The following is a 27,797-nucleotide window of genomic DNA, read 5'->3' as shown; positions in this document are numbered from 1 at the left end:
TTTCGATTTCAAACATTCAAATGCATCTAAACACTCTTGAGTAAAATTAAAAGGCACATCCTTAGCTAATAAATTACATAGAGGTTTATAGATTTTAGAAAAGTCCTTTACAAAAACCCGCATGCCCGAGGAAAATTCTGATAGCCTTCACGGAAGTGGGAGGTGCTAGTTTCTCGATGATTTCAATCTTTGCTCGATCTACCTCAATTCCATTCGCAAATATGCGATGTCTTAACAAAATACCATCTTGTATCATAAAATGTCACTTTTCCCAATTTAACACTTAGTTAGTATCAACACATCTTTGCAAAATCATGGAAAGATTAGTTAGGCATTCATCAAAGAATTTTCAAAAACAACAAAAATCATCCATAAAAACTTCAATGGACTTTTCAACCATATCTGAGAAAATTGACATCATGGAATGTTGAAACATTGCAAGAGCACTGCACAATCCAAAATGCATTCTTCGGTAGGCGAAAGTTTTGTATAGACACATGAAGGTGGTTTTCTCTTGATCTTCTAGCACAATAGTGATCTGATTGTATCCCAAATATTTGTTGAGAAAACAATAAAATTCATGGCCCGCTAACGTCTCTAACATTTTATCGATGAATGGCAATGGAACAGGGTCCTTACGAGTCGCATCATTGAGTTTACAATAATCGATACATACCCTCCATCTCGTGGCCGTTCTTATTGGAATTAGCTCGTTGTTATTGTTTTGGACCACAGTCATTCCTCCCTTCTTGGGCACTACTTGAACCGGACTTACCCATGCACTATTCAAGATTGGATATATGATCCTTGCATCTAAGAGCTTCAAAACTTCTTTCTTGACCACTTTTTGCATTGATGGATTCAATCTTCTTTGTGGTTGAACGGTAGGCTTGTAACTCTCTTCCATTAGAATCTTGTCCCTACAAATTGAGGGACTTATACCCTTTATGTCCGCAATTGTCCATCCAATAACCTTCTTGTATTTTCTCAATACTCGTAGCAATTTTTCTTCCTTTACAACATTCAAAGAAGTGTTAATAATAACTTGAAAAAAATTATCCTGTTCTAAGAATGCATACCTCAAGTGAGACGGTAATTGCTTCAGTTCAAGTGTAGGCAGCTCCTCGATTGGTGAAATGGACCAAGCTACCACTGTTATAAGTTTAATTAATTAAAATTCATTGCCTAATATTACTATTTGGTCCTTCACTTTTGTAAATTAGTTTTATATAATATTTAACTGTTGAGCAATTTCTTAGCAGTTATGCCCAACAATTGTCTTTGATAGAAAGACTTCTGCGTACTTTAAAAGGGGAACAATTATAGGTCCCCAATACATGCAATTAATTCTGATTTCCAAAAAAACTCATCGTTTGGAGAATTGCAATGCATTGGAAAAGTCTATAATCTTTGAAGAAGAGAGCAACAACAAATTGTTATGGCTGGAGGTCAGTGATTAAGTTATTTCGCTTCCGCAAATCTCCATGATTTTATGAAGATGAATATGAATAATGATATGAATATATACATGTTGATTATGAGTAATTTTACATTATTAATCTTACATGTGATATCAAAGCCTTTCTTTTAATCTCTGCTTGGCATGTAATTGGTTGTTGCAAATTTAGAGTATATTGCATAAAATTTGGACTTTTTATATTAAAACCCGTAACTTTAATAGGACATCATTTCTTGTATAAATCATATCTATTTTCAATTTTGGTATCATTGGAATCCTTGTTGAAAGAGCTTTCCAACGATATATTATTTGTCCAAAACGAAGTTGTGGTTGCAAAGTTATGCTAGTTTAAAGTTTCAATAAAAAAATATCGTTTGGATGATTTTGGCAACTATTTACAGCGTTAATTTGGGATAGAGACGTCATTTGGAAGGATTTGTTCCATAGACACTAGGGTTACCATCCATATGGAATCCTCTAGTGGGTCAGTCTAGTGAACTTGCCTACAGCAAACACCCATGTGTTGCACCAGGTTGTCACCAAACAACCTTGACAAGTGAGACTAGTCACTGTCTTTCGACAGGGTAGTTCAACACTATGATAGTCTTACCGTATTATCTGTGCCCTTACTTCAGAATAATACTGGGGCTACGGACGTTTCTAGAATGATCACCTTATGTGCTCATAGGGTTCTCACTATCAAGATTTGAAACACTTGATACCCTCGTCACAGTTTTATCATTCTAAGGACATATATCAATACATACAATGATGATTTACACGATATAGTATAAAATGTCTTTTATTAATTAATGAACATTATTACAAAGAGTCAATTCTACAATAATTGATTGGCTCTAGGGAATCTACTCTAACATAGAGAATGTCATGGATTAGTGTATATACCATAAGGTCAGTGGGAGCAAAATCATCTTTCTTGTGTTATATGTAGATGATATTTTGCTTGCAACCAATGATTTGGGTTTGCTGCATGAGGTGAAACAATTTCTCTCTTAACATTTTAGTATGAAAGATATGGGTGAGGTGTCTTATGTCATTGGCATTAAGATTCATAGGGATAGGTCACAACATGTTTTGGGACTATCTCAAGAAGCCTATATTAATAAAATTCTTGAGAGATTTAGGATAAAGGATTGTTCACCCAGTGTTGAACCCATTGTTAAGGGTGACAGGTTCAATCTGAACCAATGTCCTACACTTGAGATTGAAAAGGAACAAATGAAAACTATTCCTTATGCTTCAACTGTTGGAAGCCTAATGTATGCTCAGATCTGTACTAGACCTGACATTGCTTTTACGGTTGCATGTTAAGAAGATATCAAAGTAATCCAGGTTTAGATCATTTGAGAGCTGCAAAGAAGGTCATGAGGTATCTTTAAGGAACTAAAGGTTTCATGCTTACTTATAGACAGTCTGACATTTTAGAAGTTGTCAGATATTCAGACTCAGACTTCGCTGGTTGTGTTGATTCTTAGAAATCAACATCCGGAATACTAGCCGGAGGTGTTATATCTTAGCGAAGTACCAAACAATCTTTGGTTGCCACTTCTACCATGGAAGCTGAGTTTGTTTCCTGCTTTGAGGCTACTACACAATGTATTTAATTAAGAAGTTTCATTTCTATGCTTGGAGTTATTGAGTTTATCTCTAGGCCAATAAGGTTGTATTGTGACAATTCAGCTATTCTGTTCTTTGCTATGAACAATAAGAGTAAAAGTTGAAGTAAACACATCGACATTAAGTATTTAGCAATAAGGAAGCACATTAAAGCCAAAGAAGTGCTCATTGAACACATGCACACCGAGTAGATGATTGATGATCCTCTGACAAAAGGCATGCCACCAAAGACGTTCAAGGACCATGTTGTTCAAATGGGACTACGTCCTGCTTTGTCACTATGAGAGGTAATACTTTCATTCTCTGAGACTTTGTAATTTAGTTTGTTTTCTCTTTTAAGTTGTACACATTTTGGTTGGAGACAAACAAACATTCTGGAGGACCTGGAACAAACATTTGAGGTTTGTTCATAAAGTAATATTCCACATTTAAGCATTTATTTAAAAAGAGAAAAATTGCATAGTAATACACGAAAGGTAATACTCGTTTAAAGGGACTTACCACTGTGATTCATGCAATTCTATTTTTCTAATTAAACATAAAGAATATAAAACTACTATATTGTGAATTGTATAATAAAAGTTTGGACCAAGTGGAAGAATGTTAGAATTTTAACTAATTAAAATTCATTGCCTAAAATTACTATTTGGTCCTTCACTTTTGTATATTAGTTTTATATAATATCTAACTGTTGAGCAATTTCTTAGCAGTTATCCCCAGCAGTTGTCTTTGATGGAAAGACTTTTGTGTACTTTAAAAGGGGAACAATTACAGGTCCCCAATATATGCAATTAATTATGATTTCCAAAAAAACCATCGTTTTGAGAATTACAGTGCATTGGAAGAGTCTATAATCTTTGAAGAAGACAGCAACAACAAATTGTTAGGGCTAGAGATTAGTGATTAAGTTATTTCAGTTCCGCAAATCTCCATGATTGTATGAAAATGTATATGAATAATGATATGAATATATACATGTTGATTATGAGTAATTTTTCATTATTAATCTTACAACCACATCTCCAATTTCTTTAATTTTATTGGCATGTGGACGAACTAAGGCTGGTAGGGCATTTAAATAATTTAAACACTCTTATCTCATCACTATGAACTTCATCCTCTATTTTTCTTGAGTTCACTAAACAATTCTCTAGGGGATAGCTTTCTTCAAAATTATTAGCCACTATGTCATCAAGGACATTAATCTTAAAGCATGTGTTAAACTCGGATGGGTGCTTTATGGCATCGAAAATATTAAACTTTACTTGCTCATCTTCTACCCATAAGATTTGTTTCCCTTGATGAACATCTATCAAGGTTCTATCTGTAGCTAGAAAAGGCCTTCCTAAAATTAAAGGTATTTCTTGATCCTCCTCCATATCTAACACTATAAAGTCTACCTTTAATCAAGACGTCTTCTACCATAACCCTAGGACACATTATGGACTTATCCACCAATGGAGAGAAACCATGGTTGGCTTCACCTCTCCTAATACAAGTTTCTTGTAAATAGAAAAGGGCGTCTAATTAATGCTTGCACCTAAATCACATGAAACTTTATCAAAGTGACAACTACCAATAGTGTAATGAATAGTAAAACTCCCCAGATCTCTTAGTTTAAGTGGTATTTTCCTTTGAATTAATGCACTACACTTCTCTGTAAGCATAACCTTCTTATGTTCCTCAAACTTTCTTTTGTGTGTGAGGATCTCCTTTAGAAACTTCAGGTACTTTGATATTTGTTCCAACATGTATACAAAATAAATATCAGTATGTAAGTTTCTAAAAATGTCAATAAACTTACCAAATTATTTGTCCAGCTTCTAATTCTTTAGTTGGTGTAGGTATGGAAAATTAGGTTCACTTTTTTGGTTGGTATGAGAGACATCAAAATATTTCTCTGCTTGGTCACGCTCGTTACGGCGACAATTTTTATTGATGTGGTAGTTATCCTTGATCACATATCTACTCGTGATATTTCTATTAGAGTAAGTGCCTTAGAGCCAATCAATTATTGTAGAATTGACTCTTTGTAATAATGTTCATTGATCAATAAAAATGCATTTTATTCTATATCGCGTAAATCATATTGTATGTATTGATACATGTCTTTAGAATGGTAGAACCGTGACGAGGGTATCAAGTGTTTCAAATCTTGATAGTGAGAACCCTATGAGCACATATGGTGGCCATTCTAGAAATGTCTATAGCCCTAGTATTATTCTGAATTAAGGGTACAGATAATACGGTAAGGCTATCATAGTCTTGAACGACCTTGTCAAAAGGCAGTGACTAATCTCACTTGTCAAGGTTGTTTGGTGACAACCTGGTGTAACATATGGGTGCTTGCTGTAGGCAAGTTCACTAGACTAACCCACTAGAGGATTCCATATGGATGGTAACCCCAGTGTCTATGGAACAAATCTTCTAACGAATGGTGGTGCATGTGATCCTTAGACTTGAGATCACTGGAGTGCCTTATGCACTGATTGATGTAGTTTGACACTAGCCCAATGCAGTTCTATTTAGAGCTGTCAATATGGTAGTGATTGGTTGCATCAAGAAGTGTATCAAGACTACGGTGGATCGATAGAGGATTCATCACTCCCGAGTACGGGAAAAGTTATCTCACGGTGCAATTCAATAAATGGCAATGACACTAAAACTATGGCCATAGTGGGATTGAGTTGTTGTCCAATCCAGTTTATTATTTGGGTCATAAGTCTAGTACCTGAATACATACATATCGAGAGTAACTAAGGTTGACACTATTTCTGTGCCTCGGTCTTGATGAGATAACAGATGATGAAATGATTGAATTGTACGGTAACCATATCATTGACAGGTAGCTACTTCGCTAAATCTGAATCTATGGGGTGCCCATGATGTCTTGCTAAGGGCCAATTTTGGTCTATGTGTAGTGAGACAATTAATTGGTGCTGGTCGCGATGCTACACACTGTCGGTATGATGAGGAGCCTACGGGTCACACACATAGAAGATAATTTAAGAGTCAGTTTGTGAGAAAGGTGTTTTCATCTTTTTAGGCAAAGAGGTATTTTGGTCATCTCACAATGCAATTAAATTTGCTGAGGTTATTGCCTTTATTTAATTTGATATTAAAATTAAATAACTGAAATTATATTTAAATATGTGTACCCATATATTTAAATGAATTATTTTTATTGTTAAATGTTAATATATTTTATATATATTAATTGAATTTAATTGAAATAATAAAAATATCTTAATGGGGTTGTTTGGACATAAGGACTATTTGGGTTGGTGCCTAAGCCTATTCCTAAGTGGAATAGGGTTTCACATGCACTATATAAGTGCATGTGTTCTATGAATTAAATAATACCTTTCATTTAAGTCATTTTATATCATATTCGATGAAAAAGCTCCAACCCACTCTCTGTTAGAGTAAGTGCCCTAGAGCCAATCAATTATTGTAAAATTGACTCTATAATAAATGTTTATTTATCAATAAAATGCATATTCTACTATATCACGTAAATCATATTATATGTATTGATATATGTCCTTAGGATGGTAGAAACGTGACGAGGGTATCAAGTGTTTCAAATCTTGATAGTGAGAACCCTATGTGCACATAAGGTGGTCATTCTAGAAACGTCTGTAGCCCCAGTATTATTCTGAAGTAGGTCCAACCAATAAAGATGGTTTGTTAGTAAAACGGCTCCCATATACCCGCGGAACAAAAAATATGATATAAGGATCGTTACATGAGCCAAGATCAAGGGTTATATTTACATATATTAAAGTAAAATCTGCACAAAAGGTTATCATGAGTTTAGAACCATACGCACATTTGGAGGCTCCACCACGTTTGTTTTTGAACGTTTTGCTACCGACGACGCAAGCGTGGATCAACACCACGTAGTCCACACGAAGACAATCACAAAAACCCAAAGAGGGATTGCTAGATCCCTTTGGCTTAAGATTAAGAAGAAAGGAACAAATTGATTTGATTTTAGGCAAAAAGTGTTTCTGCCGTGGGAGAAATGAGAGGGCTGCTGTGTGTGTGTTGTTTTTTAAAGAGAAAAATCATTTTTTTTTTCAATTAACACACACTTTTCTTTTATAGTAATCAAGTTGCCCTATTCCCATATGGAATAGGCTTGGCTCCAACCCAAACACCCCAGTTATCAAACAATACACATTGATATTTTTTTTCCATCATTATCTCAATTAAATCAATTAAATATATTAACGTAACAATAATGATAATATTAAATATGTGCGAACACATATTAAACGTATTTTCACTTATTTAATTTTTCTAACAAATTAAATCCAAATTAATTGCACTGTGAAATTACCAATACCCTTTCGCCTAAAAAGACAAATGCCCTTCTCTCTTTCTGTCTCTTAATTATCTTCTATGTGTGTGACCCATAGCGCCTCATCATACCGGCAGGTGTAGTATCGCGATTACCACCATTAATAGTCTCACTAATACACAGACCAAGATTAGCCCAGCAAGGCATCATGGCCGCCCGATAGATTCGGATTCAGCAAAATAGCTACCTATCAACGATATGGTTACCGTGCAATTCGATCCTTTCATCATCCGTATCTCAACGAGACGAAGACATAGAAGAGTGTCAACCTTCGGTTACTCGATTTATTATTTAGTTTCTGGACCAATGACCCGTATTATAAACTGGAAGAGCAAACAATCAATCCCACTGTGGCCACCAGTTTTAATGTCATTGCCATATACTGAATTGCGCCGTGAGAGACCTTCTCCCGTACCCGGGAGTGATGAATCCTGTCAATCCACCATAGTCTTGATACACTCCTTGATCCAGCCAATCACCACCGTACTGACAGCTCTAAAAATAACTGCGTTAGTTTAGTGTCAAACTTACCATCGGTGCACAAGGCGCTCACGTGATCTCAAGTCTAAGGATCACATGCACCACCATTCGTTAGAGGATTTGTTCCATAGACACTTGGGTACCATCTATATGGATCCTCTGGTGGGTCAGTCCAGTGAACTTGCTGCGGTAAAAATCGCCTACAGCGCACCCATGTGTTGCACCAGGTTGTCATCAAACAACCTTGACAAGTGGATCAGTCACTGCCTCTTTCATAGGGTCATTCAACACTATGATAGCCTTACCGTATTATTGTGCCTTACTTCGAATAATACTGGGGCTATACGTTTCTAGAATGGCCACCATATGTGCTCATAGGGTTCTCACTATCAAGATTTGAAGCACTTGATACCCTCGTCACGGTTCTACCATTCTAAGGACATATCAATACATATTGCAATAATAATTACCACGATATGAAAAAATGCCTTTTATTGATTAATGAACATTATCTCAAGAGTAAATTCTACAATAATTGATTGGCTCTAGGCATCTACTCTAACAACGGTAGGCTATCTAGTGTTGAACGACCTTGTCGGAGGCAGTGACTGATCTCATTTGTCAAGGTTGTTTGGTGATAACCTGGTGCAACACATGTGTTTTGCTGTAGCGGATATATCCAATAAGTTCACTGAACTGACCCACCAGAGGATTCCATTGGATGGTAACCCCAGTGTTTATGGAACAAATCCCTAATGAATGGTGGTGCGTGTAATCCTTAGACTTGAGATCACCAGAGCGCCTTGTACACCGATGGTGCAGTTTGACACTAGCATAACACAGTTCTATTCATGACTGTCAATACGGTGGTGATTGGCTGCATAAAGGAGTGTATCAAGACTATGGTGGATTGATAGAGGATTCATCGCTCTCGGGTACGGGAGAAGTTATCTCAGGCGCAATTCAGTATATGGCAATTACACTAAAACTGGTCACAGTGGGATTGAGTTGTTGCTCTTACCGGATATAATACATTCATTGGTCTAGAAACTGATCATACTATCGAAATAACCGGAGGTTGACACTATTTCTATGCCTTTTCTCATGTGAGATACAGTATGATGAAATGATCGATTGTACGGTAACCATATCATAGACAGTAGCTACTTTACTGAATCCGAATCTATCGGTGGCCATGATGCCTTGCGAGGCCAATCTAGTCTTTGTATTGTGGACGATTAATTGGTTTTATCGCGATACTATCCACTGCCGGTATAATGAGGAGCCCATGGGTCACACACATAGAAGATAATTTAAGAGCTAGGAAGAAAGAAGGGTGTTTTCGTCTTTTTGGTGAAAGGGTTTTGGTAATTTCACAGTGCTTTAAATTTGCTGAGGTCGTAGCCTTATTTATATATTATTAAAAATTAAATAGTGAAATTACGTTTAAATATGTGTTCGCTATATTTAAATAATTATCATTATTTTAAATGTTATATATATTAATTGATTTTAATTGAAGATAATGAATATAAAATAAATATCTAATTAGGGTGTGTGTGGTTGGAGCCAAGCCCATTCCTTGGGAATAGAGCAGGTAAACAACACTATAAAAAATGTGTTATTGAAAATGTGGATGGTTTATCATTCACTATTCATTGAAGTGGAAAAACCCTACAGCCCCATTTCTCTCCACGCCAGATTTTGGTTTAGCACAAATCAATACCCTTTTTCTTCTTTGTTTCTTAAGACATGGGATCTAGCAAATCCCTCCTTAGTTCCTAGCGATTTTCTTCGTGTGGACTACGTCGGTTCGATCCACACTTGGGTCGTAGCAAATGTTCAAGGACAAAGTTGAGAAGCCTCCAAACGTGCATAAGATTACTACCTGTGAATCTGATTTTCGCAATTTAATTTATATATTGATAAACTGTGATATTATACCCGGATCGTGTTCAAAGGAACGATCCATGTCATTATTGTTTTGTTTTCCGCTACATAAGTGGGTCATTCACTAACAGTGGTATCAGAGCCTCGGTATTATTTCTACAGTTTATGGTATGATTTATAACATGTATTTGGTTGATAACTGTCATTTTGAAAAATCTGCAAAAACAAAATAAATCAGAAAATCTGTTTTTGGATGAATGATTCAAATGTATAAATGGTTTAATGTGTTGATGGATTGTTATATTGGTTGGTTGAATACCTGGTTGAACGTGTGTGCGTTCGATTTGATTTGGATCCGTGTTATTACACAAAACTGCAAAATACGCGAACTGTTCATATTGGGGATTTCCAGGTTTTGCCGCGGTAAGTGCTTTTGGAACTTTTCCCACGGCGAAGTCTGTAGCTTTCCCAATTCTGTATTTTTTGCAAAGGGACCAATCTATAGTTTTTAATAACCTATAAGCCAATAATCAGGACATTAAGTTAAAAAAAAAACCCACCCATTTCAAAATGATTGTTTTAAATGTATGCAATTTACTGTTTGTATATCACATGGGCCCGTACATAGCCTTAGACCTAGGGTATGTGTTAATTTTAATGGTAGTGTATGTGAAATTTTAATAGGCTTGCTGTCCTGCCTTTCTCTTCTTCTCAATGTACATTCTCTTTCATCTCATTTCCCTCGAATGTAAATCGAGGTTTCTAAATTATTGATGTAATTTTTTAATTATTCTTATTGTAAATTTAATGATATTTTTGTAATGTACTTAGACGGACCAAAGGACGAGGCAACCATACTTGAAGACTCAAGTATATTACAACCCCTAGGTGACCCACCGATTCCTCTAGGCTCGAGGAATCGTTTTTAGTTGGGCCATGTACCGACACTTTTAATATTTTTTTAGAATGCATGCTAAGGTTGAATGTTCAACTACATGCCAAACAATGTCATTCTAACAAAGAAATAATCTAATGAGACATTAAATAAAAACCTCATTAAAGTATATTAAGTCACGTAAGCCTTCCACACCATGGTTTTAATCAAACCATTGTTCGTTGAAACCTTGTTCGCCAAAGCAAGGGTACACTTCTACTTGTGGAAGGTTAAAATGCATTGGAGTTTTCCTTAATGGTGATGGGTCGACTTAAAATGACGTTTGCTTGTTCACCAAAGCGAAGGTTGATAAACGCGTCATAGCATAGTGAGCAGTACACATATTATGTGCACGTGGTGACATGTAGTGTCCACTCTACTGATACTGAGAATCACACTTGAGGACAATGGTTAGGCCATTGGATTGTGTGATTGGCTTGTTGGTTTTTTCCGCATTTGAGGTTGAGTAGGAGCTATCAACTGGTTGGTTAAGTTGTGTTGGCCTACCTACACAGCTCATTTTAGCTTATCCCCAAGGCGAAGGTTTGAAATGGCCGGATGGGATCTCAGTCCACTAGGAAGTCAACGGGCTTTCTCGATTTAATAGTGAGGGCTATTGACTTGAAAAATAGTGAGAGCATCGTTTATAAAAGACCTATTAAATAATATGACTTTATAATAACTTTATCTTTTCACAATTGTAGATTCACCAAAGAGCATATGAACCGCGACCGATAATCGAAAGAAAACAGGTGATGGATCCAATTTCTCAGACTGTATCGTAATCTTCGGATTATACTCAGTCAGAAAAGAAAATGTATATCCTTGAAAAGCCATACATGGCTGAGCCTGATCCTGATGCCACTCAGAAGTTAAGGATACTTACAAAGTTTCTTGATGATACTAACAGCGTTCAATGCTTGATGTTAGCACGATGACACCTATGCTGCAAAGCAGCATGAGAAATGGATGCTCTTCCATTATTCTACACCTCAAGAGCTTTTTGAAACAAATGCTCGACATGAGAGGACAAGGTGGTCGAAGCACGTTTGGGAGTCCTCTGACTGAGGGTGCCCAAGTGGTCCTCATGTGCTCAAGATGATCGAACATAAAGAGGCTTGAGACTTTGGGATGTGGCTTAGATGCAGAATTACAAATGGATTTAATTCTGCAATCCTTGCCTGACTTTTATGCTCGTTCATAATGAATTTCAATATGAACACGATGGAGAAAACCCTATCAGAACTTTTGAATGCTGAGGACTACAGAGCAGGACTTGAAAAAGTCCAAGCCTATTTTACTGGTTACTGCCAGTAAGCGAAGGGCAACGGCAAGGGTATGGCCAAAGCCAAACCCAAGCCCAAGCCCAAAGGACAATTTCTTTGGGCCTAAGAGTGGCATAGGGTGCAAGGTAGTCTGCTCTTTTGTGGCAAGCCTGGCCTAGAGGAAACATTGCAAGGCTTTCCTCGCACAAGAAGAAGTCAGAGGCTACGACTTTAGGTATTTTTATGATTGAGATTAATTTCTCTCCCTCAACATCTGGGTCATGGACACAGGATGTGGTACTCACATTTGTACTATGTGCAGAGACTAAGGCAGAGTAGAGTGCTCGCTAAGGGAGAGGTGGACCTACTTGGAAATGGAGTACATGTGGCTGCATTGGCTGTAGGGACTTACTGTTTATCTTTGCCTACGGGCTTGTTTTGGACACTAATAACTATATCACGTACCTTCTATTTCTAGAAATATTATTCAGTATCCGCTTTGGATAATATAGGGTATCATTTTGAGATATCTAATGGATTGTTGTCCTTTATTTTGATGGTATTCTTTGGAATTGCAAGGTTATATATGGATTATATGTTCTTGATTTAACAATAAAGAAATTCCAATATGAAACCAAAAGCTCACTAGCGATCAAAACCAGCTATCTCTGGCACTGTAAATTATTTCATGTTAATAAGACCGCATTGCAAACTTCAAAGGATGGAGTTTTGGACCCTTTGCCTTTCAGTCATTGGAGGTAGCGAGTCATGCCTATTAGGCAAGATGACCAGTCTCCTTTCACAGACAAGGTGAAAGGGCTACTGACTGTTAGGCATCATCCATAGTGATGTATGTGGTCCATTAACAGTTATGAAAGATGTGGATATTCAACTTCATCACATTTGCAGATGATTTCAGTAATAGTATGGTTATGTCTACCTTATGAGACATAATCTGAAACCTTTGATAAATTCAAGGAATTCAGAATGAAGTACAGAATATGTTGGGCAAAAGTATTAAAGCTCTTTAGTCGGATCGAGGAGGTGAATACTTAAGCTCAGAGTTTATCAGAGTACCGAAGGATGTGATAGATCACAACACACCCTCCTTATACACCCCAACACTGGAAGTGTCTGAAGGAACAGGACCTTACTTGACATGGTTAGGTCCATGATGAGTTTAGTGTATTTACATGCATCGTTCTAGGGTTATGCCCTGAGACTACAACTCACCTTTTGAACCGTGTGCCATCAAAGTCTGTAGATAAACTCCATATGAGCTATGGAATGGGCGAAGCCCAACTTGTCTTATCTAAGGATTTAGGGTTGCGAAGCTTATGAAGAAATGGACTTCGAACAAGCTAGACCCAAAATCCTGTAAATGTATATTTGTGGGTACCAAAGGAGACCAAAGGATACTATTTCTACCACTCAGAAGAGCACAAATTTTTGTTGCTCGATCTGGTGTCTCTTAGAAAATGAATTTTTTCTAGAAGTACTAGTGGGAGAAAAGTAAACTCGATGAAGTTTTAGAACCACAAGTTACTAGAAGAAGGACAGATGATGTGCCTCATGAAGTGTTGAACACAGAGAGGTTACTCCACACTTGTGATCAAAGTGAACCACCTCAGGTAGCACAGGCTACGAGATCTGAGAGAGATGCCATGAGCCTGAGAGTATCGGTTACTCGTGACTCAACATGGTGACGTACTAGTCTACCAAGACGATGAACCCTAACCTAAAGATGCTATATCAGATCCAGATTCCGTTAAATGGCTTGAAGCCATGAATCTAAGATTGACTCCATGTAGCAGAACCAAGTGTGGTCTTTGGTGGAACCACCTGAAGGGGTAAAACCTATAGTGTAAGAGTCTTCAAGAAGAAGATGACGGATGGCAATGTGCATACTTATAAAGCACGACTGGTTGCCAAAGGTTTCAAAACAATCATGGCATAGACTATGAAGAAACCTTTTCACCGGTTGCTATGATTAATCCTCCGGATTATGCTTGTAATACTCATATCATGACTATGAGATTTGGCAAATGGATGTCAAATGCTTTTCTGAACGAAACCTTGAGGAGGATGTGTATATGACACAACCTAATGGTTTCGTTCTTGATAGTCAAGCAAAAGGTATGCAAGTTGCATAGATCCATTTATGGACTCAAGCAAGCTTCAAGGAGCTAGAACATTCGTTTTGATGAAGCCGTAAAAGAATTCGTTTTTATCAAGAACGAAGAGAGCCCGATTTTTACAGAAATGAGTGGGAGCGTAGTAGCATTCCTAGTGTTGTATGTCGATACTACTTCTGATCGGAATGATATACCGAACTTGCATGTCGGTAATACTTGGTTATCCAAGTGCTTCTCCATGAAGGACTTAGGGACAGCCAACTCCTTGAATAAAGATCTATCGTGATAGATCGTGTAGGTTGCTTGGCCTAGTCAGAGTGCATATATGACAGTAATGAAAAGATTTAGTATGAAGAATCCAAGAAGAGATTTCTTCCGATGTCACATGATGTTTATCTCTCTAAGGAATTGTGTCCTAAAACACAAGATGAGAGAGATAGGATGAAGGATCTCATATGCATCACAATGGGATTCATTATATGCCATGCTATGTACTCGATTGATGTCTCATGTGCTTTAAGCACTTGATATAGTATCTATCGGATCCAGTAAGCATCACTGGATGGCTGTCAAGAACTTCTTAAGTACCTGAAGATGACTAAAGATACATTCTTGGTTTGGAGGGAGAGAATGAGCTCACCATATAGATACAGTGATGCTAGTTTCCAAACGGACAAAGATGATTATCGTCACAATCGGTTTGCATTTTGTCTCAAGGGGGGTGCAATGAGCTGAAGAGCTCCAAAGCACTGTAGCGAGCTCTACAATAGAGGCTGAGTATATTGCATTGTCAGATGCGGCCAAGGAGGCAGCTGGATTAAGAAGTTCATTACTGAACTTGGTGTGGTTCCCATTGTTGATCTATAGACTCTATTGTGACAATAATGACATTGCCCAAGCCAGGGAACCACGGTCCATAGAAGTCCAGACACTACTCAGACGATTCTATCTCATCAGGGAGATAGTTGAGAGGAAAGACGTGCAATTAGTAAAGTGCATCCTGACGACAATCTTGCAGATCCCTGACAAAGCCTCTGTCACAGTAGAAGCATGAAAGGCACTTGAGATCATTTGGTATAAATACATGAATGATTGGCTATATGCAAGTGGGAGATTGTTAGAGTAATGCCCTAGAGCCAATCAATTATTGTAGAATTGACTCTTTGTAATAATGTCATTATCAATAAAAGGCATTTATTCTATATTGCAGAAATCATTATTAGCAATATGTTTTGATATTGTCCTTAGAATGGTAGAACCGTGACGAGGGTATCAAGTGTTTCAAATCTTGATAGTAGAAACCTATGTGCACATAAGGTGTTTTATTCTAGAAACGTCCTTAGCCCCGGTATTATTCGAAGTAAGGCACGATATACGTAAGGCTATCATAGTTGTGGAACGACCTTGTCGAGAGGCATTGACTGATATCACTTGCAAGGTTGTTTGGTAACAACCTGGTGCAACACATGATGCTTGCTGTAGCGGATATACTACAGCAAGTTCATGGACTGACCCACCAAGGATTCCATATGGATGGTAACCCCAGTGTCTATGGAACTTCTCTAACGAATGTGGGGCATGTGTCCTTAACTTAAGATCACCGGAGCGCCTTGTGCATCGATTGGTGCAGTTTGACACTAGCCTATATCAGTTCTATTCAGAGCTATCAATACGGTGTGATTGGCTGCATCAGGGTGTATCAAGACTATGGTAGATTGATAGAGGATTCATCACTTCCCGGGTACAGGAGAAGTTATCTCACGGCGCAATTCAGTATATGGCAATGACACTAAAACTGTGGCCACAGTGGGATTGAGTTGTTGCTCTATCCGGATTATAATACAGGTCATTGGTCCAAAAACTGAATACATAATATCGAGAATAACCAGAGTTTGACACTATTTCTATGCCTTCGTCTCGTCGAGATACAGTATGATGAAAAGATCAAATTGTACTGTAACTATATCGTTGACAGGTAGCTACTTTGTTGAATCCGAATCTATCAAGTAGCCATGATGCCTTACTAGGGGCCAATCTTGGTTTGTGTATTAGTAAGATGATTAATTGGTGTTAATCGCGATACTATACACTGCCAGTATGATGAGGAGCCTATGGGTCACACACATAGAAGATAATCCAAGAGCCAGGAAGAAAGAAGGGCGTTTTCGTCTTTTTGGGCGAAAGTGTATTTTGGTAATTTCACAGTGTAATTAAATTTGCTAAGGTCGTAGCCTTTATTTAATTTATTAGAAAAAAATTAAATAAGTAAAATTATGTTTAAATATGTGTTTGCATATATTTAAATAAATTATCATTATTGTTAAATGTTAATATATATATATTAATTGATTTTAATTGAAGATAATGATGAATTAAAATAAATATCTAATTAGGGGGTGTTTGGGTTGGAACCCAAGCCCATTCCATATGGGAATAGGGCAAGTAAAACAACACTATAAAAGAAAAGGTGTTAATTGAAAAATGTGGATGGTTTTTATTCATTCACTATTCATTGAAAAGTGAAAAACCCTACAACCCCATTATCTCTCCCATGCCAGATTTTGGTTTAGCTAAAATCAAATACTCTTTTTCTTCTTTGTTTCTTAAGACTAAGGAAGATCTAGCAAATCCCTCCTTAGTTCCTTGTGATTATCTTCGTGTGGACTACGTCGGTTCGATCCTACACTTGGGTCGGTAGCAAAACGTTCAAGGACAAAGTTGGAGGAGCCTCCAAACGTGCATAAGATTATTGAACCTTGAATCTGATTTTCTGCAGATTTAATTTATATATTGTATAAACTGTGATATTATACCCGGATCTTGGTTCTAAGGAACGATCCATGTCATTTATGTTTTTGTTTTCCGCTGCGTAAATGGGTCATTCACTAACAGGTAACCCCAGTGTCTATGGAATAAATCCTCTAACGGATGGTGGTGCATGTGATCCTTAGACTTGAGATCACTGGAGTGCCTTGTGCACCAATTGGTGTAGTTTGACACTAGCCCAACATAGTTCTATTCAGAGCTATCAATACGGTAGTGATTGGATACATTGAGAAGTGTATCGAGACTATGGTGGATCGACAAAGGATCATCACTCTTGGGTATGGGAGAAGTTATCTCACTGGGTAATTCAGTAAATGACAATGACACTAAATCTGTGGCCACAATGGGATTGAGTTGATGCTCAATCCAATTTAATATTCCTGTCATTGGTCCAGTAACTGAATACAAACATGTCGAGGATATCTGAGGTTGACACTATTTTTGTACCTCAGTCTCGATGAGATAACAGTTGATGAAAGTATTTGATTTCACGGTAACCATGCCGTTGACAGGCTACGATTTCATTAAATCCGAATCTATCGGGTGGCCATGATGCCTTGCTAGAGGCTAATCTTGGTATGTGTGTAGTGAGACGATTAATTGGTGTTAATCATGATACTACACACTGCTGATATGATGAGGAGCCTACAGGTCACACACTTAAAAGATAATTTAAAAATCAATTTGTGAGAAGGGTATTCTGGTAATCTCACAGTGCAATTAAATATATTATTATATATTAATTGATTTTAATTATAATAATAATTAATTAATTAAAATACCATAAAGGGTGTGTTTGGTTGCAAGGGTGAACTAGGGTTGGAGCCCATGGCTATTCCTAAGTGGAATAGGGTTTTAATTGTTGCACTATATAAGTGCAACTTAAAATTAAAACATAAGAGAATTATTCATTCAATTAAAACCATAGCCACCCTTTCTCTCTCTCAAGAAGAAAACTTTTCTTGTTCTTCTTTCTTGGTTCTTGAAGCCCTTGATTATTCTAGCAAAATAATCAAGGGTTTTGCGGATTATCTTCGTGTGGACTTCCGTGAGTGCGATCCTATTTTGGATCGATTAGCGAAAACTCACGTGAACAGTAGATGGTGAACAATGTTCCTGTCCGAAATCAAAGATATTCGAAAGAGCCTCCAAACGTACGTAAGTATTCTAATCCTTGAATGGATTTACTTTATACAGATTTTTGTTTATAAACATGTAAACGATATAATCTATACTCGGATCTAGGCAAAGAAAGGTAATTGATTTACCGATTGAATTTTTGTTTTTCGCTGCGTATGGTAGATCAATTAGTTACACTCTCTACCCTCACTTTACTTTGTATGAATCAAATTCATTTGATTCTTGTTCTTGATTCTTGAGGCTAAAGAGGATCTAGCAAATCCCCCTTTAGCTCTTCGGGTTATCTTCATGTGGACTACCGTTGGTTCGATTCTACTTTGAATCGTTAGCGAACCTAGTCAGAGACAAGTTTGAAGGAGCCTCCAAACGTGCGTATGAACTCTTTTCTTTACTCTGATTGTTCATATTACTATAGAATATTTGATTTAACATAGTATCTGTAATATCTGTATCCTGATCTTGGCTTAAAATGGAATCAATCACTGTTTTGTTTTTGTTTTTTCTGCTGCCAAGGGTTAGATTGTTTCCTAACAATGGTATCAGAGCCTAGGGTACTAGATTTACAGTATAATGTTTATTTGATAACATGTATTTGATTGATAACATGTTGATTTGTTAAATCTGTACAAATTCTTCTTTGAGAGCATATTTTGGGAAATCAATTGATTCAATATACTTGATTAATTAATTTGTTGACGATCTGCAAGATTGATAAATTGGGAATTGGATTTTTGTTGAGATCAAATCATGAGATTGATTGCAAAATCCGTTTGGCGTATTTTTATGTGGCTGGTTGAACTGATTCATTACAGATCAGTGCACGCTCGCTGCGACGATATAACCCATCGCCGCGGCGATCGTAGTCCAATGTGAGGACTGATGAAATCTGCGCTCGCCGCAACGATGTAATACATCGCTGCGGCGATCGCACATTGACGCGTGCGTGACGATGACCAGCACATGTCGCGGTGATATAACCCATCGCCGCGACGAGCGTACTTTCAAGTGCGCTGAGGCCAAAGTGAAAAGTTTCAGAACTCTTGGACCAAACTGTAGATTTACAAATTGTTAGAAGGTAATTATTAATTCACCCACCCAATTCAAAAATTGATTGTTTTTTAATGTATGCAATGTACTTGTTTGAATATTGCATGGTGTCCGGTGCATGAGCCTTAGACCTCTGGTGAATGTTTTAAAATTTTTGGATATGTATGGTTGTAATTTTTTAAATAGGGTCTGCGTGTCCTGCCTTTCTCCCCTTCTCGATGTACATTATTTTCTCATCTCATTCCCCTCGAATGTAAATCGAGGTTTCTAAATTTATTGATGTAAAGATTTTTGTATAATTATTTTCACTGTAAATTTAGAATGATGTTTTGTAATGTACTTGAAGATGGATCAAGGAAGAGACAATCATACTTGAAGACTCAAGATTTTATTGCAGGGTCCCTAGGTGACCTACCGATTCCTCTAGGCTCGAGGAAATCGATTTTAGTTGGTCCATTTACCAGCACGTTTAATTTGTTTAGAATGCATGCTAATGTTGAATGTTCAATAACATGCCAAACAATGTCATTTTAAAAAAGATAATAATCTGGTGAGACATTAAATAAAACCCTCAATTAAAGTATATTAAGTGACGTATGCCTTCCATCACCATGGTTTTAATCAAACCACTATTCATTGGAACCTTGTTCGCCAAAGCAAAGAGTACACTTCTACCAGTGGGAGGTTAAAATTCATTGGAGTTTTCCTTAATGGTGATGGGTCGACTTAAAATGACTGTTTTGCTTGTTCGCCAAAGTGAAAGTCGATAAACAAGTCATAGGAAAAGTAGAGAAGTACACTTGTTATGTGTACGTGGCGACATGTAGTGTCCACTCTACTGATACTGAGAATCACACTTGAGGACGATGGCTTGGCCATTGGCTTGTTGGCTTCTTCACATTTGAGGTTGATAGTGGAAGTTATCAACTGGTGTGAATTAAGTTTGTTGGCCTACCTAATCAACCCATTTTGGCTTGTTCGTCAAAGTGAAGGTTTAAATGGGCCAGATGGGATCTCAGTCCACTAGGAAAGCCAACGGGCTTTCCCAAGTTAATAGTAAGGGCTATTGACTTGAGGAAAATAGTGGGAGCGTCGTTTAATAAAAGACCATATTAAATAATAATGAACTTTATAATGACTTTTTCTTTTCTACAATTGTGGATTCACCAAAATGAGCATTATGAACCTGCGACCGATAATCGAGAAAGAAAATAGGTTGGATGGATCCAATTTCTCGGACTAGTATCATAATCTTCGGATTATACTCAAGTCCGAAAAGAAATTGTATATCCTTGATAAGCCATATATGGCTGAGCCTAATCCTGATGCCACTGAGGAAGTAAAGGATACTTATCAAAAGTTCCTTGATGATGCTGATGGCGTTCAATGCTTGATATTAGCATCGATGACACTAGTGCTACAAAAGTAGCATGAGAATATGGACGTTGCTGCCATTATTCTACACCTCAAGGAGCTTTACGAAGGGAATGCTCGACTTGAGAGATACAAGGTGTCAAAAGCACTGTTTGGAAGTCGCCTGACTGAGGGAGCCCAAGTTGGCCCTTATGTGCTCAAAATGATCGAGTACATGAATAGGCTTGAGACTTTCGGGTTTGAGTTGGATGCAGAATTATAAGTGGATTTAATTCTGTAATCCTTGCCTGACTCTTATGCACTGTTCATAATGAACTTCAATATGAACACAATGGTGAAAACCCTGTCAGAGCTTTTGAACATGCTAAGGACTACAGAGTAGGACTTGAAGAAGTCCAAGCCTGTTTTACTGGTAGTTGCCAGTAAAGGAAAAGGTAAGGCCGAGGCCAATCCCAAGCCCAAGCCCAAGCCCAAAGGACAGGATGCTCTCTAGCTTGAGGGTGGCATTGGAAAAGGCAAGAAAGTAGTCTGCTTCTATTGTGGCAAGCCTGGCCACTAGAGGAAACACTGCAAGGCTTTCCTCACAAGCAAGAAGAAGTCAGATGCTTCAACTTTAGGTATGTTTATGATTGAGATTAACTTTTCTCCTTCAACATCTTGGGTCATTGACACGGGATGTGGTACTCACATTTGTATTTTATGTGCAGGGTCTAAGGCAGAGTAGAGTGCTCGCCAAGGGAGAGGTGAACCTATAAGTTAGAAATGGAGCACATGTGGCTGCATTGGCTGTAGGGACTTACTGTTTATCTTTACCTACGGGCTTGTTGTTGGAACTACATAACTGTTATTACGTACCTTCTATTTCTAGAAATATTATTTCAGTATCGGCTTTGGATAATATAGGGTATCATTTTGAGATATCTAATGGATTGTTGTCCTTTAGTTTGAATGGTATTTTATTTGGAATTGCAAGGTTATATAACGGGCTATATGTTCTTGATTTAAACAACAAAGATATTCTCAATGTTGAAACCAAGAAAGCTAAACATAACGATCAAAACCAGACATACCTCTGGCATTGTAGATTGGGTCATGTTAATAAGACTCGCATTGCAAAACTATCAAGGGATGGAGTTTTGGACCCTTTTGACTTTCAGTCATTTGAGGTATACGAGTCATGCTTGTTAGGCAAGATGACCAAGTTGCCTTTCACAGGACAAAGTGAAAGGGGTACTGAACTATTATGCATCATCCATAGTGATGTATGTGGTCCACTAACAGTTGAGGCCAGAGGTGGATATTCATACTTCATCACATTTACTGACGATTTCAGTAGATATGGTTATGTCTATTTTATGACAAATAAATTTGAAGCCTTTAATAAATTCAAAGAATTCAGGAATGAAGTATAGAATATGTTGGGCAAAAGTATTAAAGCTCTTCAGTCGGATCGAGGAGGTGAATACTTAAGCTCAGGGTTTTCTAAATACTTGAAGGAATGTGGGATAGTATCACAAATTCCCCCCCCCCCCGCCCCCCCCCCCCCCCCCCCCCAAAGAAAAAAAAACACCCCAACACACCCCAACACAATGGAGTATCTGAAAGGAGGAATATGACCTTACTTGATATGGTTAGGTTCATGTGAGTTTAAGTGATCTACCTGCATCATTCTGGGGTTATACCCTAGAGACTGCGACTCACATTTTGAACCGTGTGCTGTCAAAGTCTGTAGATAAGACTCTATATGAACTATGGAGTGGCGAAAGCCTGTTTGTCTTATCTAAGGATTTGGGGTTACGAAGCTTATGTCAAGAAATTGACTTCGAACAAGCTGGGCCCAAAATCCTACAAATGTATATTTGTGGGGTATCCAAAGGAGACCAAAAGATACTATTTCTACCACCCAGAAGAGTACAAAATTTCTGTTGCTCGTACTGGTGTCTTCCTAGAAAAGGAATTTTTTCTAAGAAGTACTAGTAGGAGAAAACTAGAACTCCATGGAGAAAAGTAGAACTTGATGAAGTTTTAGAACCATAAAATATACTAGACGAAAGACGGGATGATGTGCCACAGGAAATGGTTGAACATCAGGAAGAGGTTACTCCACAACTTGTGGATCAAAGTGAACCACCTTAGGTAGCATAGGAGCTATGTAGATCTGGGAGAGTACGTCATGAGCTTGAGAGATACGGTTATCTCGTGACTCAACATGGTGACGTACCAGTCTACCAAGACGATGAACCCAAAACCTACAAAGACACTATATCGGATCCATATTCCATTAAATGGCTTGAAGCCATGAAATTTGAGATGGACTCCATGTACCAGAACCAAGTATGGTCTCTGGTGGAACCACCTAAAGGGGTAAAACCCATAGGGTGTAAAGAGGTCTTCAAGAAGAAGACTGACTTGGATGGCAAAGTGCATACTTATAAGGCACGACTAGTTTCCAAGGGTTTCAAATAAATTCATGGTATTGACTATGAAGAAACCTTTTTGTCGGTTGCCATGATTAAATCCATCCAGATTATGCTTGCGATTGTTGCATATCATGACTATGAGATTTGGCATATGGATGTCAAAACAGCTTTCCTGAACGGAAACCTTAAAGAGGATGTGTATATGACACAACCTGATGGTTTTGTTCTTGATAGTCAAGCTGATAGGGTATGCAAGTTGTAGATATCCATTTATGGACTCAAGCAAGCTTCAAGGAGCTGGAACATTCATTTTGATGAAGCCGTAAAAGAATTCGGTTTCATTAAGAACAAAGATAAGCCCTGTGTTTACAAGAAAGTGAAGGGGAGTGCAATGGCATTCCTAGTGTTATATATCAATGACATACTTCTGATTAGGAATGATATACCAAACTTGCAGCCGGTAAAGACTTAGTTATCTAAGTGCTTTTCCATGAAAGATTTAGGGGAAGCAGCCTACATCCTTGGAATAAAGATCTATCGTGATAGATAGCATAGGTTGCTGGCCTAAGTCAGAGTGCATCTATTGACAAAGTACTGAAAAGATTCAGTATGGAAAAATCCAAGAAGGGATTTCTTCCGATGTCACATGGTGTTTATCTTTCCAAGGATATGTGTCCTAAAACGCAAGATGAAAGAGATAGGATGAAGAGGATCCCATATGCATCAGCAATTGGATCCATCATGTATATCATGTTATGCACTCAGATTGATGTCTCATGTGCTTTGAGCACTTGTAGTAGATATCAATCGAATCCAAGTGAGCGTCACTAGATGGCTGTCAAGAACATTCTTAAGTACCTGAAGAGGACTTAGGATATGTTCTTGGTTTATGGAGGGGAAGATGAGCTCACTGTAAAAGGATACAGCGATGCTAGTTTCCAAACAGACAAAGATGATTATTGATCGCAATCGGGGTTTGTATTTTGTCTCAATGGAGGTGCAGTGAGCTAGAAGAGCTCCAAGCAAAGCACTGTAGCAGACTCTACAATGGAGCTGAATATTACATTATCAGATGCGACCAAGGAGGTAGTCTGGATTAAGAAGTTCGTCACTGAACTTGGTATGGTTTCCACGATTGTTGATCCAATAAACATCTATTGTGACAACAATGGAGCAATCGCTCAAGCCAGGGAACCACGGTCTCATCAGAAGTCCAGACACATACTCAGACTATTCCATCTCATCAGAGAAATAGTTGAGAGGAAAGATGTGCAAATTAGTAAAGTGCATACTGACAACAATCTCGCAGATCCACTAACAAAGCCTCTGTCGCAGCAGAGGCATGAACAGCACTTGAGATCATTTGGTATTAAATACATGAATGATTGGCTATAGTGCAAGTGGGAGATTGTTAGAGTATGTGCCCTATAGCCAATGAATTATTGTAGAATTGACTCTTTGTAATAATGTTCATTGATCAATAAAAATGCATTTTATTCTATATCGCGTAAATCATATTATATGTATTGATATATGTCCTTAGAATGGTAAAACCGTGACGAGGGTATCAAGTGTTTCAAATCTTGATAGTGAGAACCCTATGAGCATATATGGTTGCCATTTTAGAAACGTCCATAGCCCTAGTATTATTATGAAGTAAGGACACAGATAATACAGTAAGGCTATCATAGTGTTGAACGACCCTATCGAAAGGCAGTGACTGATCTCACTTTTCAAGGTTGTTTGGTAACAACCTGGTGCAACACATGGGTGCTTGCTATAGGCAAGTTCACTAGACTGACCCACCAGAGGATTCCATATGGATGGTAACCCCAGTGTCTATGGAACAAATCCTCTAACGAATGGTGGTGCATGTGATCCTTAGACTTGAGATCACCGGAGCGCCTTGTGCACCGATTGGTATAGTTTGACACTAGCCTAACGCAGTTCTTTTCAGAGCTGTCAATACGGTGGTGATTGGCTGCATCAAGGAGTGTATCAAGACTATGGTGGTGGATCGACAGAGGATTCATCACTCCTGTGTACGGGAGAAGTTATCTCACGGCGTAATTCAGTAAATGGCAATGACACTAAAACTGTGGCCACAGTGGGATTAAGTTGTTGCCCAATCAGTTTATTATTGGTCATTGGTCTAGTAACTGAGTACATACATATCGAGGGTAACTGACGTTGACACATTTATGTGCCTCGGTCTTGATGAGATAACAGATGATGAAAGGATTGAATTGTACAGTAACCATATCGTTGACAGGTAGCTACTTGCGCTAAATCCGAATCCATATCGTTGACAGGTAGCTACTTCGCTAAATCTAAATCTATGGGTGGCCATGATGCCTTGCTAGGGGCCAATTTTGGTCTGTGTGTAGTAAGACGTTAATTGGTGTTGTCGCGATACTATACACTGCCGGTATGATGAGAAGCCTGCGGGTCACACACATAGAAGATAATTTAAGAATCAGTTTGTGAGAAGGGCGTTTTCGTCTTTTTAGGCAAAAGGGTATTTTGGTAATCTCACAATGCAATAAATTTGTTGAGGTTGTTGGCCTTATTTAATTTGATATTAAATTAAATAAACTGAGATTATATTTAAATATGTGTACACATATTTTTAGTAAAGGTCTTGTATACACAGCGGAAACAAAAAAATATAACAGGATCGTTTACACGAGCCAAGATCAAGGGTATAATTTTACAATTCATATTAAAGCAAGAATCTACAGAAATTAATAATCTATGTTAGAAACCATACGCACGTTTGGAGGCTCCACCACGATTGTCTTTGAATGTTTTGCTACCGATCCAAGTGTAGGATCGACCCACGTAGTCACACGAAGACAATCTCAAAAGAACCAAAAAGGGATTTGCTAAATCCTCTTGGCTTCAAGATTAAGAAAAAAAAAATCAATTGAAATTGATTTTTGGGCTAAGAGTGTTTTGCCGTGGGAGTGAAAGAAGGTTGTTGTGTGTTTTATTTTTCAAGGAAAAATCAATTCTACTTATTAATTAACAACACTTTTCTTTTTATAGTAAAATAATCAAGTTGCCCTAATCCCATACGGAATAGTTGGGCTCCAACCAAAACGCCCATGTTGCCAAACACCTCCAATTTGATTTATTTTATTTCCATCATTATCTCAATTAAAATCAATTAATATATATTTAAATATATATAACATTTAACAATAATGATAATATATTTAAATATGTGAGAACACACATTTAAACGTAATTTCACTTATTAATTTTTCTAACAAATTAAATAAAGGCTACGCATCAGCAAATTTAATGCACTGTGAAATTACCAAAATACCCTTTCACCTTAAAAGACGAAAACGCCCTTCTTTCTTCTTGGATCTTAAATTATCTTCTATGTGTGTGACATAGGCTCCTCCATATTGGCAGTGTATAGTATCGCGATTAACACCAATTAATTGTCTCACTACATAAGACCAAGTTTGGCCCCTAGCAAGGTATCATGGCCACCCGATAGATTCGGATTCAGCAAAGTAGCTACTGCAATGATATGGTTACCGTGCAATCGATCTTCATCATGCGTTATCTCGACGAGACGAGGCATAGAAATAGTGTCAACCTTTGGTTACTCTCGATATTATTATTCAGTTTCTGGACCAATGACCCATATTATAACTGGATAGAGCAACAAATCAACCACTGTGGCCACAGTTTTAGTGTCATTGCCATATACTGAATTGCGTGGGATAACTTTCTCCCATACCGAAAGTGATGAATCCCTGTCAATCCACCATAGTCTTGATACACTCCTTGATGCAGCCAATCACCAACGTATTGACAGCTCTGAAAAGAACTGCGTTAGGCTAGTGTCAAACTAAACCAATCAGTGCACAAGGCGCTCCCGTGATCTCAAGTCTAAGGATCACATGCACCACCATTCGTTAGAGGATTTGTTCCATAGACACTCGGGTTACCATCCATTGGAATCCTTGGTGGGTCAGTCCAGTGAACTTGCTGCGGTGTAATCGCCTATAGCAGCACCCAGTGTTGCACCAGGTTGTCACCAAACAACCTTGACAAGTGAGATCAGTCACTGTCTTTCGACAAGGTCGTTCAACACTATGATAGTTATCGTATTATCTGTGCCCTTACTTCAAAATAATACGGGGCTACGGAAGTTTCTAGAATGGCCACCATATGTGCTCATAGGGTTCTCACTATCAAGATTTGAAACACTTGATACCCTCGTCACGGTTCTACCATTCTAAGGACATATATCAATACATATTGCAATAATAATGATTTACGCGATATAGAAAAATGCCTTTTATTGATTAATGAACATTATCACAAAGAGTCAATTCTACAATAATTGATTGGCTCTAGGGCATCTGCTCTAACAATATATTTAAATGAATTATTGTTATTGTTAAATATTAATATATTTTCTATATATTAATTGAATTTAATTGAAATAATAATAATTAAAATAAAAATATCTTAATGGGGCTGTTTGGGTTGGTGCTTAAGCCTATTCCTAAGTGGAATAGGGTTTCACATGCACTATATAAGTGCATGTGTTCTATGAATTAAATAACACTTTTCATTTAAGTCATTTTATATTATATTCATTGAAAAAGCTCCAGCCCACTATCTGCCCCACGCCACTTTACTTTGCATGAATCAAATTCATTTGATTCTTGTTCTTGATTCTTGAGGCTAAAGAGGATCTAGCAAATCCATCTTTAGCTCTTCGGGTTATCTTATTGTGGACTACCGCTGGTTCGATTCTACTTTAAATCCGTAGCGAATCCAGTCAGAGACAAATT

Source organism: Pistacia vera, unplaced genomic scaffold, assembly GCF_008641045.1.
Source record: "Pistacia vera cultivar Batoury unplaced genomic scaffold, PisVer_v2 Contig272, whole genome shotgun sequence".
Lineage (NCBI taxonomy): Eukaryota > Viridiplantae > Streptophyta > Magnoliopsida > Sapindales > Anacardiaceae > Pistacia > Pistacia vera.
This window is presented reverse-complemented; position numbering follows the sequence as displayed.